The following is a 21,962-nucleotide window of genomic DNA, read 5'->3' on the forward strand; positions in this document are numbered from 1 at the left end:
ATCTTGTTAGCTGATGTCGACATTCCCAAGGCATAGGCAGTTCAGCTGCTTACTGCTTGTGAGTGAGGACCTCTCTGGAGTCCTGGAATCCCAATCAAATCCTGGGAAGGCTTACATGTGAGCCTATTACTCTGCTCTCTGAAACTTAGGCCTTCATGACTCACTCAAAGCCCCAGGCAGGCCCGATCCATGCCCCTTCCATAGATCACCCCCATCTAGCCATTTAGATTATCCCTCAGAACATGTCCAAAAGTCAAGGCTTTCAGATCTAGTGATAGAAGGCTTCTCTCCAGATCTGCTCTCGTTTGTTGCTTTTATGATTAGTGACAGCAGCCAGGGCCCCTCATGAATGTCCCCTATGATCCACAGCACAGGTAGAAGAGGAGAATTCAGTTCAAAAGCAAAAGATGAAGTAATTGTGGAAGGTCCTATTCTGCACCAGGCACAGCAGAGGATACAGAAATATAGGGCACGTGTACAGGCCTTTCAGAAGCTGCCACGTGGCTGAAAACTGCTATCTAATCTTCACTTACAAAATAAAAAGCGTAGAGTGGGCAATGGGTGTAATGGTCGATCAGGAAGGGGAGAGGAAGATTGCTTTTTGGCTGTATGATCTCAAGTAAAGTATTTCAAGTCCCTGAGCCAGTTTCTCATCTGCAAAATGGGGACAGTAATTCAAAGCCCTCTCACAGAGCTGTCAGAAGGACTGAGGAAGGTAATAAATATAAAGCATTTAGCACTGTCTAGTTTCTTATAAAACTGAATAAATGGTGGCTGCCATCATCATCGCCATCCTTTCTCTAGTTGTCACATCCCAACATTGATTCGGCAAGTCCATGTGTTGAGTAGTGTGGATACAAGAATGAAGACCCACGGTCCCTCTTCCCAAGCTTTCCAGGGTAGATCAGGGTAGTTCATTCACTCCTCCCACCAAAACAAACAAACAACAAAAACAACAACAACAAAAACCCCAAACCCAACTTTGTCGCGTTTAGGAACAAAGGTCAAAGATAAATACTATTATTGCAAGAGAGGAAGACTGTGGGAGAGCATATGCATAGAGATGCAATTAGAATAAATGGAAGATTTCCACCTGCTACTGTATTTCTGCTGAAGGATCCTTTTTTGGCAGGACACAGAGAAGAAGTGTGAGAAGGGTTTCTGAGATGGTTTTAAGCCAAATCCACCTAGAAACAGACTAGCTTCTGATAGAGGACCAGGACGGAAGGAAATAGGAGATAAGGACGAAACTATTAGAATCACAGACAAACAAAAATTCTTGGTGCTTGAGGAGCCAACCCATGTGAAACCCACCCTTGAGATGATCTCTGATGCAGGGAATTAACTGAAGTGGGAGAATGTATGTAGTGAGCAGAAGGGGTATATTTTCCCTAGCTTGATCCAGCAGTGAAAGCTCAGTGGCTGAACAATGCTGTGGAATTGTTGCAGAATTTTAAAAAGAAAAAGTGATCAAAAAAACCCCCAAAACAACCCTACGAATGAATGCCTATTTTTCCCTCTGTAGATCACTGTGACAAATGCAGAATTCAGAAGCCAGCTGGAGGGAGCAGCGTATTCCCAGATTTGAGAAAAGAACAACGAAAGGGGAATTCCTGCCAATCAAGCATGCTTTTCGAGGTGGTTTGACTGGCTCTGGCAAAAGTATCTACAGGAAAGACGATACCCTTATTTCCTTGGGGTAACCTAATCTAGTAAGAAAATTAAGGAAAAATTAAACTGCATAATTCCAATGCTGTATCGCCCCCTGAAGTCACAGGGCTTGCCTTGAGGAGATTAGGATACCAAGTGGGGTCTCTATCGGGTCATGGGTAGATTTCCTCTCTCTAAAGATATTTGTTACCAACGTAAGTAAGAATCTTCCATTTATAAAAAGAACCTATGGAAAGGCCACCTAGTGATAGGCCTTAATCCCTTCAATGCCAACCATGCCTTGCAGGTCCTGACCACCATCTTGTGGGTACTGGAACTTAAAAGCCAGTTGCAATTCAACTGGATCCTAATAAAATACTTCCTGTGGAACTAACTGTACCTTTTCGTGTTAGTCTTTCTCTGGCATGCTGGTATATTCTTTCTGGATAGCACCAATATCGACACAAAGTCTATCAAACATTTGTATAGGAGATGAGAACAAAGAGGGGTTGACTGGGATTTTGTGTTTGGCACAAGTAAAGTAATAAAACAGAATCAGAGGGGTTTTGTGTGTTAAAGAGTCTACACATTCTTAATTATTACTTATAATTAGGAAAATAAGACCAGATCACTTTAGCATGTTATGATTAAGTCATTCAGGTAAAATTTCTGCCATCTGCACTGCTCTGGCACACAGCGTACTGTGCAAATCCATGGTGGTATCAAAATCATTACTGCATTATTTTTTTCAAATTGCTAAAGCCAACCTCAAATCCAGAGTCTCAAGAAAATGACAGTTCCTAGCTATGTTAACATGGTTATGATACTAATGCTAAAAAATTACAAGTGATAATGAAGTATTTTGCTGAAAGAGATCAAAGTGCCTTGGCTGATGGTGGTGGCCCAAGAATGTCACTGTAAAAATCACCAATAAATTACGTGGGTCAGCTGGACAGTTATATTAAATAGAGCTCCATACTTGGAGGCGCCATAGGATGGCTGCAATGGAATAATAATGACCTATTTATTTGAGGCGCCGAATGTGAATGACAGTGATGAAAATACGATTTGTATGTCAGTACTCTTAACTGCCTGAAGCCTTTATGTAAAAATAATTTCTGCTCCCATGCTCAAATATTTCTTCCAAACAGAAGGGTGCACTGTGACTTGATAAATTTCCCCTTGAAATAGATATCATGACAATTAGGTTGTTATAAAACACAACTTGATGTGTAGCAGAAGGGTACAAACAGGCAACGTAGATGCCTTTTTTTAAATAATCCGTTTTAAAAAAAAACTTGCTGATTTCCTAAAACTCAATTAGCAGATATACTGTCAAGGCAGAAATAGCACATGTTCTGGGTGAAAGAAATCAAGCAGGTACAATATACCACAACCATTAAATAAGGCTGTTAACAGCAAGGTAATTTATTTTAAGGGCGGAACAATGTCTGACATGTAGAGACATTTTTGACTGCTAATTGGTGTATATGGGTGCAAGTTTAAGAGACAGAATAAAACTGGATTTTTATTTATACCAGCAACTATAGTCCCTATAACTTCCTCGATTTGCCTTCCAGTTTCTAAAAATACAACTCTAGTGCCGGAGAGGCCCATTCACTCACAAGCAAGTCTCCTGCGGTAAACCAGAAGTTGCTAGGATGTTTATTACAGGACAGAGAAAGCATATTGTCTAAGGAAAAAAAAAAAGAATATTTCGATGATTAGTGAAGACCATTTCAGCAGAGTTGGTTAGGGCTGGAGTGGGAGTGAAGATGCCGCTGGCTCATAAATCCCCTATTCATTCAATCTTCAATTGGCTTAACTCATAGATTTCTTCTCCAAAACCTCATTTGGTTACAGACTCTATTTCCAGGGCAATACACGAAACACCAGCATTGACTGGAATCTACTTCATCCACGATATGGCCACCTGAAGGGGGTGATGGGGCGAATCTGAGAGCCAGAGCTGAAATGAGAAGCACGGAAGGAGACAAACGTTTTCTCTGGCACTAGGCACTGTGCTGCTTGGTTTGCACATGTTTCCCTCTCCAACTCCTGGACTTTTCAATACCTCCACTTTTAAAGTTAAGAACTGCAGACCTGGAGAAATTCAAATAAGTTGCCTAATGTAATTCAGCAAAGTGCCAGAGCTGGTGTTCGAACTCAGTTCCGTCAGCTTCTCTGGCCCATACAGTCTGTACTTTTAACCACCCAACATCAGGATCCGTTGCCAAGGTTCTATTGGCTCCGTCTTGGAAAATTTACTTGTTTTTAAAGAGGGTTATTTCCCTATGAGCAACTTCTGATTTTTTTTTTAATTTCCATAATTTATCCAGAACACAATTACACACTTGAAGATGAGAGAGAAACTGTCCTGAATGTAAAACACCTTGTTTACTACGGCTTCTTTCTTTCAGCACTCAGCACACTTTGCCCCTGGAGAATGCCTTTATTACCAGTGCATGGCGGGCATTTGCCAGCACCAAGAGCTCGCCCCCGCTGCCTGGCTGTTAATAAAGAAAGCACTTCATTTACACCAGGGGAGTCTCTCCAGTCAAGTCTATAATAAAAGGGCAAGTCATAGTTAGAACAGAATTTGGTTTATACTATGGCAACTATGTAAACTCTTACTGACACCGAAGAACACAGATGACTCTTAACTGGGAAGACAGTTTGCCCAGAGAAAGAGCAAATAGAGTCCCTTGACCTACTCTGTCAGTAACAAAATCATATTAGGGAAACCTTTTTTTTTATTTTCCTTTCCTTCCTCTCCCCTCTGCTGAATGAAAGACTGAATCTAACATGAAATCAGCACAATCAGGTTGTCTAAATAGGCAAAAGCCAAACCAAAAATACAGACTGTAAAGCAAAACAAAACCAAAACCTCCCCAAATGAACAAACCCTGCCAAAGATCAACGTAGTCATTAACTTCAAAGAGTCACCATAGTTCTTGAAATTCTGTACTAATTAAAGGCTAGGGATTATTAATTCCCCCACCCCAACAGATATCTAAGTTTCAACTTTCCAAAGAGTCACAACACTTGTTTTTGAAAACCTTTTTTATTGGTGAGTCCTCTGTGTCTTAAGTTTCAAATGGCTTTTCCCGCATTCTCCTTTCTGTGGGATCCCCATTTTTATAACCGCGTTAGGTATGTGCCCAACTTGAAAGAACCACCCTTACCCCCTAGCCAATAAAAACCATCACTGAGGGAGGCCCCACAATTCCTGCTAACATTTTAGAGAGCTAGCACTAGAAATAAGTACGGTTCAGGAAAAGAAAAAAAAATTAAGATTCTGTTGAAAACCAGAGGGAAAAATCTTTCTAGCTGCATATGTTCCCCCAAGTCAATGTAAACACAGTGTTCACTACAAATCATTAACAAAGCCATTAAGATTTGATTTCTATCTAAGCAATTATTGTCAGCATATTTTGTACATTTCCTTTAAAAGACTCAATCCTATCTTTCAATTCATTAAACTGTTCCTTGCATTTATAGCATTTTATATCAAATCAGAAACCTATTTGAATTAATAAGAATTACAGTAAAAGTAATTTGAAAATAAATTATTTGAAGTTCAAGCCACGAAAGCTTTTGATGAAAGAGTTTAGTCCCATTCAAATATTACAGTGGCGTTTTTAGTCATCCAAAGGGCAGATGAGAGACAGTGAGAACCAGTGTCCAAAAAGATGAGCCCATCAACATGCATTAAGGTTAAGGGCTAGACCACTTCAACATAAATATAATTCTTTATTTCAAAGAGAGGCGATACTTCAACCTTTTGTGAATACTTGAGTATTTATTTAAAATCAAAAGCATTCAATCTGTCTGCTGTTTACAAAGCTTCTCTTGACCTTTTTGATCCTCATCCATGTTTTGCTATCCCCAACGGTTAAGTTGAATGTGTCAATTGTCTGTTCCAAGGGCTGTCTACTCGGTGGTCCAAATGATTACCAATGTGAACCCCGTAGCTCATAAAGCTTGGAGCTAAAATAAACCAAAACGACTCCACAAATAACTGAGTGGGCTAGAGTATGTAACATCGACCAAAACATTTCATTTGTGTCACCTTCTTTTTCACAGAACCCTTACGAGATTAAAGGTCAACAGAACTGAAAGGAACCCAGGGATTAATACTTTCATTTCCTAGATGAAGAAGAGACAAGGGTCTAGGGAGGAAAAACACCCAAAGTCACATGGCGAGCATGAGGCCCTGCCAAAGGAAGAGGCTACTATTCCTAATGGGCCAAACCAAGGTATTTCTGTTCTTAGCTATTACTTAATAACATCTATTGATTTGTTTCTAATTACAAAAGCAATATATGTTCGAGGTTTTTGATTTTTGTTTTATTTTTTAAGTTTTGCTTTACTTGTAGTATTTAGAACACTGTATCTTTATGGTTCAGAGATGGTCAGGATCTCATTAAGAATCTCCTGTAATATAATTACTGTTGTGGCACTTGAGCTTATGGAAGGAAAAAATATTGAATTTAATCTAATCTCCTTTTATAATCAGTAAAAGGTGAGGCAAATTTTTGAACGGCAAGTTAAAGAGTAATCTTCCTCAGTGCTGGTTTTTTTCTTCAATTAAAACTGTTGATTTTCCCTGAATACAAAACGAAAAAATATCATCTGACACAACATTAAGTTATTCATGAATATTCTGTATACACATTCTTGTTTAGTTGACTAATGGCAAATGAACGTTCTCTATTTTAGCTTAAACACATAGTATAGGTATGTTTGATTAGCATTGAATTCCAAAAGCTGATTACTATGCATGCTTTGATTATGTAATTACATAATAGAGTATAATGGCTCCTTTGGAGTCATTATGATCTATATGGCAAATATGTTTCAGTTTTGCTATAGTTTAAATACACGTTGAGATGACAGCTCATAACAAGGCTCCACTTTTCAGTCTGATCAGCTAAATGGGCATTTCCCCATTCATCCTAACATCTCCTTGACACCAATTAAGGCCTATTGTGTCAGGCTGCATACACTCTGAGAAATTCCCTTTGTTTTCTTGGCATTCAAAAAAGGACATTAATTTTAAAAGCTGTATTAAGCAAAAGGCCTGGTTCAAAAAAAAAAAAAAAAAAGGCTGAAATTCCATCCTTCATCCACCCTTTGAAAGATCTGCAGGGAATCACATCTAGTTCATCAATCACTGCTCAGACAACCACAAGGGGGTTAAAGATGGAATTTCACCTTTAACTCCAAAATGCACATGAAGGGAGACCAGCCAAGAATATTGATGCTTATGGCAGTGGCTGGCCACTATGCGTTCAGCTCAGGGTCTAACTGAACATCAACCATGCCGAGTTACACAAAGGTCCAGTTCTGCAAATCTCAGGTCTTACAAATCCCTTACATTTTGAAGCTCCTTTTGGAAGGGGTAGCTGTAAAGCAGCACTGCCAGATTTTACCTTCCACAGCTTCATGCCTAGCTTTTGATGGATCTAAGGCCAACAAATTTACCTACTGAACGGAATTTGATAATTCCGCCACCAACTCAGAAACTAGAAAGCAGTCATGTTTTAAAATAGGATACACGTTACTGCAAAGAATTCTGTAAAATTTCTCTTGCCCCCATGAAATCCTTTAATCTTACACTCCCCTTCGTTGGCAAGAAGAAACCTTCTGCTTTTCTCTTCCAAGAGAATGATCCCGCAATACCATGCCAAACCAAAGGTGACCGGAGTCTTAACTTGAAAGACTAATAACCATCAGGCTGTTTTTACTTTTGTGTCTACTACTTTTCAGCATTAGGGCTGAAGAACGGAGGTCAAGCACAGTCCAATTGGTATTTACATATAGGATGAGAATCTCTTTTATGAAAGGAAACATTGATTAGAAGTGTGAAAATGCTTTTCAAGGAAGATCAGGACAAAAGAAAGTAGTTACAGCATCTGTGCCTGTACTGTTTCAATTGTAACCATCACATGAGCTGCTTTGCTTTTAAAAGACAGCTCAATAGGACTTTTTAATCAGAGCCCCCAGCACTAAACCGGCCAAGCCATTATGATGCTTAAGGCCCAAGCTGCCGGATCCTATAAAATGTAAAGGTGCAATCCCCTTTGGGAGAATGTTTATCGGGAGTGATACCTATCCATTAAAGACTAGAATCAGTTTTTCCACTAAATTTCACTTAAGAAAGCAAGGGGCAATAAGAGAAATGAATATACAAATAAACCATACAAGAGAATAATAATCACTGAATCCTTCGGCTCTATACATGGAAAGGTGAACATTCTAGACTTTTTCTCCATTCACTCCTTTTCAGAGCTTTTCGTTGATCAGAAAGGAGGGAGGAAAGCCTAACCCTGAAGAAAAACTCTCTCCAGTGGACACATTTTGTGAGGATTTAAAAAAGGAGCCCCCAAAGTAGAGAAGTCACTTTTATTTGCTGGCAGGATGGCATTCAAATCACCTTGCCAAAGAGTCATTCTAAGCCTGCTAAATCTGCTTAGAGGCTCTTGGGAGAGAGGGGGCTTTTAAAAAATATTCATTAAAAACAAAAACAAAACTAAACAAAAAAACAAAAACCAAACACCATCGTCCAACTTGGACTTTGGAGAAGGACAATCAGAAGACAGAGGCTTCTTACAAAACTAATTGTGTTGGCAAAGCAAGTAGATTCTTCTCAATGGATTTGATTCTGTGATGCTCGTTTATGGCAAAAGAAGAATAAAAGAACAGTTTTAGACTGAGCTACTCCAGTAGCAATTCAAAGCTGGGTGGTATTCCAGCATTTCAAAATAGATTGTTCCTCTTAGACGAAATATGCTGAAGGCCAACTGTTGATCTTGTGCATCAACCTCTTTGCTAATGAACTGATAATATGAGATTATATTCCTGGGGATATATCAAATAATGGCTATGTAGAGTGAGAACTCATCTCGTAAAAATTCTGCTATCTGTGTGCATGGGCTACTGGGGAAGAAAATCCCATTCTGAAGGGAGGAATCCTAAAGACAGAAGCTGGGAGTCTACAAACCACAGGCTCCCACACCCTCCAACATTGTGGTCATGTGTCCCAAAGTTAGCTCAGGCCTGGGGTAACGGGAATAGACAATTTTAATTCACAAATAGAGCTATCCATTTTCCTAAACCACATGCTATTCATAGCTAAAGATTTACATGATTAAAACTCAAAATACATACTGATGTGTTTGGAAACCACAAAGGAAGATACAAGTACTAGGTTCTATTATTCCTGAAAAGACTCAAGGCAACTTGGACTTCTCTTACCCCAGAAGACTTATTAGCAGCCAAACCATTTATAATGTTATACATCACAGCAGCCTCCGGTGAGCCATCACCCTGTAAGAAAATATAATGTTGTCTTCTTTTCTAATCAAATGAAAAATCTAGGATTTCAAGGCTATAGGGATGGCTGACTTCAAGGCTATAGGGATGGCTGACTCCGCTGTGCTTGCTTTTCTGTAAGTGACACTTGTCAATGCCCCTAAGTCGTAAGCTGATTAGAGATGCAGATTGTCTACAATACTTGCTGTTACCAGCTACTCCTCTATAAAGTTCTTTAAATTGAATTTCCTAAAAAAAAAAAATAATAATAATAAAAATAAATAAATTGAATTTCCTCAGAACCCCATTCTTAAGTCCCAACAGGAAGAGCCAATGTGTTTCCCTTATTTTTTATCCTCTGATTTTAAGCAGCTAATTTAATATCATTTTCCCTTTGATAAGAGGTACCATGATTAAACTTAGGTCACTTTTTGCTTGAACTCACTAAAAGCTGATTCTTCTTTTTTTTCTTCACATTTGCCTCCAGGATATCAAAAGACTAACAATAAGATATTTAAAATCACAAGGCTATAACATGTAACAATAATCGCTACACACAGGGAGGAAGAGGGAAGGGAGTGTTTTTCTCCTAGTCTGGAGGCAAGAGAAACAAATTATTTTTTCTCCAAAGTGTTCATTATTATTTAAAATTTTTTTTAATATCTAGAAAACTCCCACTATTTCTGGAGGGAGTATTATTTTAATCATCGGCATAACAACAGCTAATATATTTCTAAAATGTTTTCTATGTGCCAGGCACCATGCTATTTTTTTTTTTTACATGATCTCATTTAACCCTCAACAACCCTGTGGGGTTCATCATTTTAGTATCACCCCCATTATACAGATGAGGAAACAGATTTAGGGAGCTTAATTAAGTGGCTGGATACCTGAACCCATTCCTGTTTAACTCTAGATCTGGTGCTATTGACAATTACACGATATTAATGAGGCTTTATGATGCCAAAGCACAGAAGGGAAGTGTTAGAAGAATCTACTGTATCTCATTTATATGATTTAGGAATAAAACTAAAGTCAGACTCTCCGCAGACGAGGGAATGTGAAGCCTACCAGCAATCAGGGTGTTCTAATATACGACCCTGGTAAAATGAGCTCTATAACCAGGGTCTAAACACTGGCTCTTCAGTATTTAGAGGGGAGATGTCTGTTTTACCAAATGATCTGAACTCAAACGCAGCTCCACTGCAACTTCAGGCATTTACAGTATCTGCTTCAAGGGCGTTCATTAGTATTGACAACTTACGTGACTGAAATTTGGCTGTATTAGCAAGTCTCTCTCTACATCTCATCGTTCATTTTTTCCTGCCAACAAGAGCCATTGAAAACCTTCCAAATTTAAAGCTTAGAGCCGACAGGACAAGCAAGTGAGGATATCACTTGGAACACATCAGATATGGACTCAGAGAGGATGTCAGCTTCAACTGACATTACTACAGAAACAGAAAACGAGGGAACAGGAGGGATCGGGGTTTCAGATTCTCATTCAAGAGAGTACTCCGAGTGTGTGTAATATGGTTTGTGCAAGCAACAGCTGTAAGTCCATGATAATCATCACGCTGAATAATGCTGCAACATTCAACTTACTCACATCTCCTACCAGGAAGCCACGTAGCTTTCGACTGTCCTATGAAATGAGAATTTCTTAGCTTGAAAATCAGGGTCTATGACTAAGGCCCCTTATTGAGGAGTTACTCCCTCTATGATCTGTCAGTCATAAAGCAGGTGGTGGGGTTATTTGACCTCTGGGCTTGTGAGCTGCTGGACCCAGCTGACTCCAGAAGAGGTATATGAGTAAGAAAGCTCCCTATAGGTCAGTTTGATGAAGGGATTGCATATGCAGAGCAGCCAAAGGAATTCCAGGTTCTATTTCTTAATGACTGTGGAGTCCCCCAGGCAAAGCCTATGTAAGTCAGATACACACTCTATCTAAATTGGCGCCACAATAAAAACAATAACAAACAAACAAAAAAACTTGCTTAGTATCATCTGAGTGTGGGGTGCTGATTAATCACTGAAATTAGAGACAAGTGATGAGGACACATGCCTTGTCCTTCCCTTGGAAGGGGTCATCTGGGGAAAAATGAGACCATCGGCCTTGGAGAACAGGAGTTCTAAGCTTTCTGGCGGTGCAGCTAGGCAAACTGGATCTGTTTTTATATTTTGAGGAGGGTAAAGGGTAGCTTTCTCCATCGTTATTATGAGAATCAAGTGAGGAAATGTGTGTTAACAGCATATTTTTTAAGCTCTGAAAATGCTAAACAACAGAATCTTCTCCACTAACCTCTTCATTAGCATCATCACTATCTCTATGCAGCTTCTGTCTAGACAGCCAGCATCTTCTTCTGATCATCCATAATCCCATGGAATTTTTCCCATTTTAGAGCTTTAGCTATTTATTATTCTCTTCATTGTAAGGCTAACTTTTTAAGAAGAACAGAGTAAATTAAAAATGTTTGAATTTGCAATTCATCACATATGTTTGATTGCAAATTACAACCATCATGGATAAGAAAAGTTAAGGTGAACCTCAGAGGTAGGCAGAGGACTGGACATCTGAAATTAGGTTCAGTTTACAGTGTGGAAAATGTATCTTGTATTCAGGTTTCCCCCATTTAACTAGAGAGCCAGACTTTGTTCTGAGAATGACTTTTGTATCCCCAGGATGTGAGGGGTCACCCGTGACAGGTTACACACCATCCTCAGTGGGAAACTTCAACAGTCAACACCTCAGATACCTGGCTAGAATTCTGAGGGAACGGGACAGTCCACATCTGTTTAAGTGGATCTCTAAATGCCAAAATCAAGATGATATGAAACAAAAGCTATTTCCACAGAGCTTGCTGACTTCCCCACTCTCTTGTGTCCCATGCTTCTGTACGGAGAAGATCGCATGAGTTAATGCAATGTGGAGGAGCACCAGGCCTTTCTCTAAAGAATCTCAGCTGGTGAGGCTTATGTGTGTGTCCTCGGTTGCTTCCTTCCAGCGCTGGCTGTCACTTCTTACAGATCATTCTTTCCTTCATTATTAAGTGCAAGAGCTTTGTGAAAGCTACTGGTGTTGAGACCTTTCCTGCTTATTAATGAGTTCCCGGGTGTGTCCAGGATGTTTGAGGTCTCTAGAAACCTAACCTTCAACTAAGTGGTGTGCTACCGTGCAGAGGGGGTGTGTGATTTTCCCCCTTCATGTGACACTGGAGGAAAGAAAAGTGCAGAGACCAAATGAATAATATTTGGTTTAGTGCAACAATTACACTTTGACGCTAATAGATGTTCTTAGGTAAAAATAGACCTTTGAATGTGGGAAGCGAACCAATAAAAAAAATTGGTGACTGACACTAGTTATTGACATTAATTTCTCATATTATTATTATTAGATCAAAACTACCCATTACTCTTCTATTTATAAAAGCAGGGAAACTGACTGTGGAGGAATCCTTACTTGTCCTGCAGGATCCAGCTCAAAGTCATTAGCTTTCTCTGTGAAACCCTGATGCCTCCCCCCTCCTTAGCTTTCTAGGTTTCTCATGGTGCCTTGTCTGGTCTCGGCACTCATCACACGGATTGTTCTGCGATCGCTCATTTACAGGGTTGTTTCCTTCCTTTGATTTGATCTGGGTTCAAAAGCTGGTGCTTCCAGTCATTATCCAGACCCTGGAAAGGTTCATTTAGCTATCTAAACCTTAGTCTTCTCACATATCAAATGGGCACAAAAATACCTCTCTCACCAGGTGGGGAACCAGATGGGCCAATGGGCATATTTGTGCCGCATAAGACATGACTTGTGTGCCCCATAACCTGTGCTCCTTCACTGCTGCATCCCTGAAGCAAAATACAGTGTCAGCTTACAGAGCAACTCTTGAATAAAGGTACCAAGTGAAAAGCTGTTTTAAGACCTCCATAAGCTCTCATCATGCTCATCAAAATATATTAAGTTGTACCCACGTCCCACATTAAATATAATTTTTAAAAAATAGTTTATTTATTTATTTATTCATGAGACACACACACACAGAGAGAGAGAGAGAGGCAGAGACACAGGCAGAGGGACAAGCAGGCTTGAGCCTGCTTGCAGGGAGCTCCATGCAGGGAGCCTGATGTGGGACTCGATCCTGGGACTCCAGGATCGCACCCTGAGCCAACGGCAGGTGCTAAACCGCTGAGCCACCAGGATCCTCTAAATACAATTTTGAATTAAAAATTTCAAGTGATGTCTAGATTTTTGCTTTTGAAATTATAATTCCAACTGTACCTCTCATTCTGAAGCCAGTTCTTTTTTTCATGTTCTAGACATTTTCACAAGGCTCTTAGAAAGCAACAGGCCCTAGTATTGTGTCTATAGAGCTCGATGGGGAAAGAGCCTGGCTTCTAGAAATGCCCGATGTTGAGGGAGACAGACACGTGTATGCACAATGACCACATGATGTGGTAAGGCACAAGAATCCTAATGTGCTGTGGGGGCCTGGAGGAAGGAGGAACCAATCACTCCTTCGGGGTGGGGATGTGGGTCCTACAGCGTGGAAAAGGAGGAATTTGAAAGAAGGATCATGGCATGTTTAGAACAAAGGGAAGAGTATAGTGTGCTCTGAAAAGTGAGAGGAAGGGATGCTTTCTGGAAAGGTCATTGGGTCCAGATATTGAAGGACATGGTATGCCAGGCTAGGGAATTTACACTTTATCTTGTAATTAATAGGGAGCTATTAAGCAATTTTAATCCGGGAGGTGATACGATCACACCTGTGTTTTGAAAGATAACGTCTATGTGGAGAGGGAGGGTAGAGTGGAGGTAGGGCAAGGGCTGGAGCCAAGATCAGTTAAGAGACTTCTGCGGGAGTACTCTCACTGATAAGAGCCAGTTAAAGGAGTATGGAGAGGACAGCAGAGCCCAGGTTGGGGGATAAGAGTGGATAAGAGTGGGGAGTCGAGAATATTCGAGGTTAGGCACACGGGCTTTGGCATCAGTAGGTTTTCAATTCTGCAAAGGGGGCTGAGTGTTCCTTTGTCACCTCAACTAAACTCTAGTTAATGTTCAGTGGTCTAAGGAAAGACCAGTACAGAGCTACTTTATAAAGGAGTATAGAAGGCAAAGTGTATACACATCCTCATCACTTCTGCCGTTCACCGCGGAGATGAGTTTTCATAGCACTCACTGGTGCCAAAAATATACTTAGGAAAACTGTGCATCCCCCATCCTCACCCCCATTGGAGCCTTGCTATTCAGTGTGGAACACCGGCAGTTTTGAAAATTCCTGGGACGTTGTTAAAAATGCAGAATCTCAAAGCCATACCAGACTTACCGAGTCAGAATCTGAATTTTAACAAGAGACTCAGATCATTCATATGCACAGTCTGAGGAGCTCTGGCCTGGAGTCCAGTAATTCTAATTGCTCCCTGACACCATGTACACCAACATGAGACTGTTGGCTTTCCCAAGGCAGATCTTAGAACACGGTGTGTTCCTAGACAACTTGTTTCAAGGAAACTGATGTATAGGAGAAAGGAGGTCATGACTCACCACCAAGTCAGGTCAGTCTCCAGGGAGAAACATGGCTTCAGCAATTTCTCATTTAAAAACAGATTTTTAAAGATCCTAGTCTGCATGAGGATAAATTGATGTGGATCATTCTTGAACCCAACAAGAACTAGAATCTAGCTTCCCTCCACAAGTTCCATGGAGCCAGTAGTACACAAATGAAAAATCCTCTCCCCAAGCATCTAGCTGACTTCGACCAAAGCCAATAGATTATTCTGCATCCCACTGCAAAAACTATTCTAGCTGGCACGCTCCCATCTAGCGGGTTTGTCTGTTCACATGCGGGACCTGCTTAATTTTTGCTTCTCTGGTTTTACTGGCTCTGTACGTGTCTTGTGCTCGTTGAGTGTCGAGTCAGTGGAGACAAAACAACAAATAGGGAAACAGAGCAAGTGGATGCACAATGAAAACTGCAAAGAGGCTGCTGAGGTTTGCTATGAAAGTGATGAAATTCAACTGTATGATGTGAAGGGAGGAAACAAACAAACAAAATATAAAAGCTCTACTCCCCGTTACAGCAGGCATTTTCACTCTGTGTCTAGTAGATAAAATTTGCTGCAAAAATACAGGTAATGACACAAACATAAGTTTAAGAGAAATAATAAGAGCCTGAGGCTGGAGGCAAGAAAGAAGCAGCCACGCACAGAAAGAGCCTTGCAGGATGCTCAGGGGAAGAGGAGGGAAACAACAATTTCACTTCTCCACGGCCACTTAATGAACATCCATGCATCAGCCTGGGCCGGGGGCCGGTGTGAATGTGCCCTGCCACCTGGACCAGGCTCACCGCATCCTTAGCTGTTGTTCATGGGAGGGAAGAACATTCTCCTAGAAAGCAAAGCAGGATAGGGTTCACTGAACAGTAAGGACCTCAGCTTGGCGGGGTGGTTTCCTATCACTCTGAAATTTTATATACCCAGGTTTTCAACCCGTGTGTTGCTTTCCTAGCAAATTTTTATATGTGTGTGTGTGTATGTACATATACATATAAAATACATACATACATATAACATATATATATACATACAAATAGACTTTTTTTTTGGGTCGGGTTGGGGAAGAGGGTGGAGTGTACAATGGTCCTTGCCACGTCCTAGCTTCTGTTCTTCCCATTCCTTAACATATGGCAATTACAATTGGCTCGCACTTCATTCCTCTCACAAATTTGTCCTTGTATGAAAGCTTTCAGCATTTTTACCACTGGCGCGCCCAGATGCCTTTACTGCAACGGAAGCAGATCTCTGAACGGTTTTCTGCTGGGTTACTAAAGTGCAGTTTCAGAGAGAATAATGTTCTGAATTTTGGGCTCTTAAAAAAGTCGTTAGGTTTATGGGCAGTCATGCTTGTCACATTTAGAGTGTGAATTACGTACTTCATGGAAACACAGTCAAACCCCCACAGTTGTACACAGCCATAATTTCTGCAGAGAAAAAGACCAACAATTGGGCAACTTTATTACTACTACTTTTCATGTATAAGATGCCAAAAATCAACCCTCTCAACATTATAAGGTAGTTTTTCTTTTTAAAAAAGTTTTTTTCTTTTTAAATAAAGAAAAAGGAAAAAAGAAAACCCCTAATGGGCTACTTGCTGTTCTATTCACTTTTTAGATTTGTCAATTTTTGAGTGACTGCCAGCACCAGGGACTCTTTGTAGCACCTTGTACCTGGGATATAATAAAAACATGAAATGATTAAAAATACTGTGAGTGTAACTGCAGAAGAGACTATATATTCTGGGCCCCAAGGAAGGCCGTTTCTTTGCAGAATCAGACAGACTCCATTTATGTTATTAAATTGTAGTGCTATTCACTGTCCAGGCTGGAAGCTTCCCGACATGTCAAAAGCACTAATATGTCCAAAGCACACATTAGAACGTTAACCTTTAGAATGCCGGTACCCTCCAGACTTACTAATCACAAGTGCAGGAATTATATACCCTGTTCTAGGACATGGCTTACAGGTCACAAATGTTTATCTGTCCAAAGAGGTTTCTTCTTTTTACCACTAATTTACCTATGAAAAAAACAAAACAAAACAAAACAAAACAAAACTATGAGATTGTAGAGGTTTTTTTTTTTTTTTTTTGAGGTTGTAGAGTTTATAAACAAAATTGCTAGATACATGGTAGGACTAAATACTACACTAATAAAAACACCAATTAATGGGGGGATCCCTGGGTGGCTCAGCGGTTTGGCGCCTGTCTTTGGCCCCGGGCGCGGTCCTGGAGTCCCGGGATCGAGTCCCACGTCGGGCTCCCGGCATGGAGCCTGCTTCTCCCTCCTCCTGTGTCTCTGCCTCTCTCCTTATCTCTCTCTCTTTCTCTCTCTCTCATAAATAAGTAAGTAAATAAATAAATAAATGAATAAATAAATCTTTAAAAAAAACACCAATTAATGGGGAGACTGGGTGGTTCAGTTGGTTGAGCGTCTGCCTTCAGTTCCAGTTGTAATCTCAGGGTCCTGGGATCAAGTCCCACATCGGGCTCCTGCTGAGCGGAGAGCCTGCTCCCTCTCTATTCCTCCCCCATCTCTCTCTCTCTCTCTCTCTTTTTTAAAGATTTTATTTATTTATTCACAAGAGACAGACAGACACAGGCAGAGAGAGAAAGCAGGCCCCATGCAGGGAGCCCAATGTGGGATTCGATCCCAGGACTCCAGGACCACGCCCTGGGCCAAAGGCAGGTGCTAAAACCGCTGAGCCACCCAGGGATCCCCTCCTCTAACTCATGCGTGCACACGCGCGCTCTCTCTCTCTCTTTCTCTCAAATAAATAGAATCTTAAAAAAAAACAAAAGAAAACAAAAACCACCACCAATTAACTGCTGCTTCTCTAAACCCTAGCTCTGTACCAGGCATGGTGCCCACTGTTCTCCACATCTGCTCACTCTGATTCACTGAGAGGGCTTGCTTGCTGGGCCCCACCCCAGGTTTCTGATTTGGGAGGTGGCGGGGTGGGGGTGAGGTAGGCACAGATAATTTGCATTTCTTGTAAGTTCCTACCCAGGTGCCACTGATCAGCCACTGATGCTGCTGAGCCAGGGACCATGAATCCTTTACCCAAGTCTTACAGATGGGGAAATGGAGGCTGAGGGAGAGATGCTACTGCTTACTAGCTCTATAAACTGAACTTCTGAACTACTGAACTTCTTTGGCTCTCTGGGAGGATGACCATTCCCATCAGAACTTTCCTCGTGGCCAAATCTCATCCAGTCCATCGACATGTCCGCCCCCCCCCCCCGGCTTTATCTGAAAGTTAATCCGTGTCCCCTTTCTACTGCCCATTCCTCGTACCGTATCAGCTCCGATTTGTGATCTGCCAGCAGTGTTGTGATTACACGTCTTCCTTGTCTTTCTATGACTCCGATATTGATAGATACAATTCTGTGGTGATGCATTGCCTGCCCTTTCAAAGGTTACTGCCAGCAGATGCTAGGAATCAATACAGTTCTTATCTGTCACAAACCACAAGAAAAGCATGGTAAACAAGCCTCAATGAAAGCCCTGTGAACAGGTCAAAGAGAGAACTCAAAGAGATGCACCGTGTCACCAGCTTGGTTTTCCTAGCTACTCCCCAACCTGGCTATGGATCTCAACTACCTGTTTAAGATTTGAGCCCTATAATATGAGGGTGCTTAGAAGTAGGCCTCAGATCTAAGAGCAGCCCTGGTGAGCTGTGCTCATCATGGATGCTGGGGCATGAGGCCAAGAGGCTACAACTCTACTTTTACTATAACAAACTACCAAGATCAGTAAGATCCCGGAGTTCTTTGGAGGCAAGGGCACATTGAATCTGAGCAGATAGGGTAGGTTCCCTCATACTTTTTTTTGTCCTCCATTCATCTTTTAATAGGAGAAGCCTCCATTGGAAGGGGGGGGGGAGATAAAAGGCATATCTTTTTTATTTTTTATTTTGTAAGATGCTTGTAGCTCTACATATCAAGAAAACCAAATGATAGTTATAGATGCCCTAGAAAGCAGCTGTTGTTTTTATTATCTTTTTAAAGAACATGCAAGTCAATTTTCTTATTTCCTTTTCTTCCCAAGGGAAGAGCTGCTTTACCTGCTAGAAGAAAGGGGGGGCCAAGGCTTACCTGTTAGAAGGCTGCCCCTTTAAGTCTGAGTACAGTCCGAGTGGATGGAAAGGAATGGTTCCTCAAAAGACTCCAAGTAGAAATTTTGCCATGCAAAGGGCCCCTGCGCTCTTCTGCATCATTAGCTCCCTCTCCCACTCCTGGCTCGGTGCCTTTCCTTCTCATTTCACCTTGGTTCCCAACTCCCATTTGCTCAATCCTACCTCAAGCTCTGGTGCCTTAGTCAATTAACTTGCTTCTCCATCTGGCTGATCCATCTTTGTGATGGCAGCCCGTCATCTTCACCCTTTTGTCTGAATGTGCTTGGATGGACTTCTCTGACTTGGTCTTAGCACAGTCTCTACTGACCCATGTGCATGCACAGAATAAGCCTGGGCAGGCAGGGCAGAGCACTAGAAGGACTTCTCCCTTCCCTGGTTTGTAGTCCAAGCACAACATATCGAAAGCTGCCAGTGTGGCCAGCAGGCCCCGATCTCTGTGCCTGATGGTCTGGGTCAGACCTAACTTTTTAGAGTAACAATGGTTACAGTCGTGGACGGTAGGTCAGAGGCCACATGAGAATGGCTGACACTGAAAGATGGGCTGTGCTTGATTACCATGTTTGAGCAATTTGAAGGGAAAGATTTCCAAATGCTCTCATTGAGACTATAAGTATTTTTTAGGAAGAGGCAATGTAGAATTCATACACTTGCCACACAGGCCAAGTGCTTTCTAGCACTTGGAGATGCATGAGCTGCGGGAGAGTATCCATGAGGTGGGCCGAGGGGCTGAGGATATACCTATCATGAACACATGGGGTTTTTTTTTTTCTTCATAAAAACCATCAAAGATGTTATTTAAAAACATGCTGAGAAACGGTGTACAAAAATGAAGCTAATAGGAAGTGATTACTTATGCTACACAAGAAGCCTTCGACTAGCTTTCCTGAGCTCTGGATGGATTCTCATTTTACTGAAAGCATTTGTTATTCAACTACTGCATTGGGAGTCCTGGGACCTCTACAACCAGTGCTTTTAAGAATTAATATCCTTCTCAAAATTTAACTTTCATGCTGATTATTAAATCATACATACTCACGGATAAAAAAGTAAAACAAAAATGTAGAAGTAAGAAAATCCCACAACTCTGAGATAATTATGACTAATATTTTAGTGTATTCCTTTTCCTTTCCATATATGGACTATGTGTGTGTCTAAAATTCTTAATTGCTGTAGTATAGTACATTATAGATGTATCCCAAAAAAGCCATTTAGACATCTCACTTTTTATATATTTAGATGGTTTCTAAGTTTTATGATTTTAAAAAATGCTTCAGTGAAAATCTTTTTGCATAAATATTTGTTCTGATTTTAGCATATTTTGAGCACATCTTTATAACATCAAAAATTTCATATGCTCCTATATTTTTACTATCCAATTAAAAAAATCACCACCGCCATCTATATACTTCATGCTATATATATTTTGTTGCTAAATAAACTCAAAATAATGATTCCAACCTCAAGGAATCTGAAGATCCTCTGACCCCCTACAAACTCCATGTACCATCACTTAGGATCTAAGGCACACAAAATTAGTTACAACACTAGTTTTATTTTTATGGCATTCAGAACCTAAAGGAACGAAGTCAACCTCAAAAGTTTAAGTCATAAGTATGTGATTCCTAGAGAAAACACTTGACATTAAGGATTAAATAATGGATTTCCTCCCATTATGAAGGGTGTCTGGGAATCTTTAGTCTCTCACAAATGGGTTAAGCAACACCGCTATGTGCATCCATAGCATCCCACCTGGCTTATTTCCACACTTGTTTAAACTGCCACATGCCCCACTCAGCTGTGACACTCACAGAAGCAGGTGACCAGCAAATACTTGCTCTGAATCACGCATTATGCTCTGCAAAGCGAGAGTCCTAATTCTTTCCCACCACTACATCCTTGGCATTCCCTCCAGCATCTGGCAACAAGTATTTGTTGAATGAATGAGTGAATGAATGAATGAATGAACAAATGAAGAAATGAATCTACTAGAGGATTACTCTTACAATTTCTTTAACTTAGGCCTTCCTACGCTCTTGAGAGGTCTTTTTTTTTTTTTTTTTTAACATTTTTAAATGCTTTAAGACTTCTAGCTAAGTTACAAAAACAGTACAGAGAGTTCTCATAAACTTCCCCTAATATTAACATCTTACTTAATAATGGCACAGTGGTCAGAGCTAAGAAATTAACATTGTACAACACTACTGAGTCTCCTGGACAACCTGAGGAGTACTGGTCAGCCTTTTTTTTTTTTCTTTTAAGATTTTATTTATTTATTCATGAGAGACACAGAGAGAAAAAGGCAGACACATAGGTAGACGGAGAAGCAGGCTCCATGCAGTGGGACTTGAATCCAGGACCCCGGGATCTTGACCTGAGCCAAAGGCAGATGCTCAACCACTGAGCCACCCAGGCGCCCTGGTCAGCTGTTTTGTAGAATGTCCCTCCAATCAGGTTTGATGTTTTCTTATAAGGGACTGAGATCATGGCTTTAGGGAAGAATACCACAGAGGTGATGTGAACCCCGGTTACTTGGTGAAGGTGACCTATGCTGGATTCTCCAATACAAAGTTACTACTTCTCCCTTTCTGTTTATGAGAGCCAGAGTCACTCAAGTCCAGCTCACACTCTGGGAAAGAGGTGAGTTCAGCAGTACCTCCTGGGGGGTGAACCATCAAAGGATTTGTGAGTGCATGTACATGTTAAAACTACCAGAGCACTCAATAAATATTTTGGGGGAGACACTCTGAGGCTGTGCAACTATTCTATTTTCTCCATAAACTTTTGCTCATTCGTTTTCGCATTCACTGGTGGATCTTGCCTGCAGCAATTACTACTATGGTGTTCAAGGGGCAGTCTTTTGTTTTTCTTGGTCCTGATTGAAGTTCTTCTGTATAGAAGAGCTTTCCCTTTTTTCCTATTTAGGCAGTCATTTATTTAGATTAGTGCGGACTCAAATGGATGTTTACTTTATCCTTTTGTTTGTAATTCAACACTAGTGTTGTGAATTAATATTATTGTGCAAATCGTCCCACCTTTGGCCATTGGGAGCTCCTTCTGTGACACCAAGCATGACAATTAGGGGGGGGAAGGACCTAAAATGAAGTTCTCAGGAACCAATGGAAACAGGCAAACAATGAAAAGGACAGAAGAGAAAATGAGTCAATTGAACAATGTTTTAGAAACAGCTTTTAAAGAAAGATAAAGAGAGAGAAAGCCCATTGTTTCAAAGTAAGAAAAATAATTGCAGAAGATCAGGGAATCGGCTATAGTACTACGCCTATACGTATCTTTTCCAATCCCAGTGTGACAGTTTA

General features: G+C 40.8%; 1 protein-coding gene across 17 annotated transcripts in view; it reads right to left on the reverse strand.

Moving 5' to 3' along the window:
• Positions 1 to 21,962, reverse strand: part of CADM1 (cell adhesion molecule 1) — a 324,893-nt gene that overhangs the window by 66,350 nt on the left and 236,581 nt on the right. The window lies entirely within an intron of this gene.

This window comes from Canis aureus, chromosome 3 (assembly GCF_053574225.1).
Source record: "Canis aureus isolate CA01 chromosome 3, VMU_Caureus_v.1.0, whole genome shotgun sequence".
Taxonomy (NCBI): domain Eukaryota; kingdom Metazoa; phylum Chordata; class Mammalia; order Carnivora; family Canidae; genus Canis; species Canis aureus.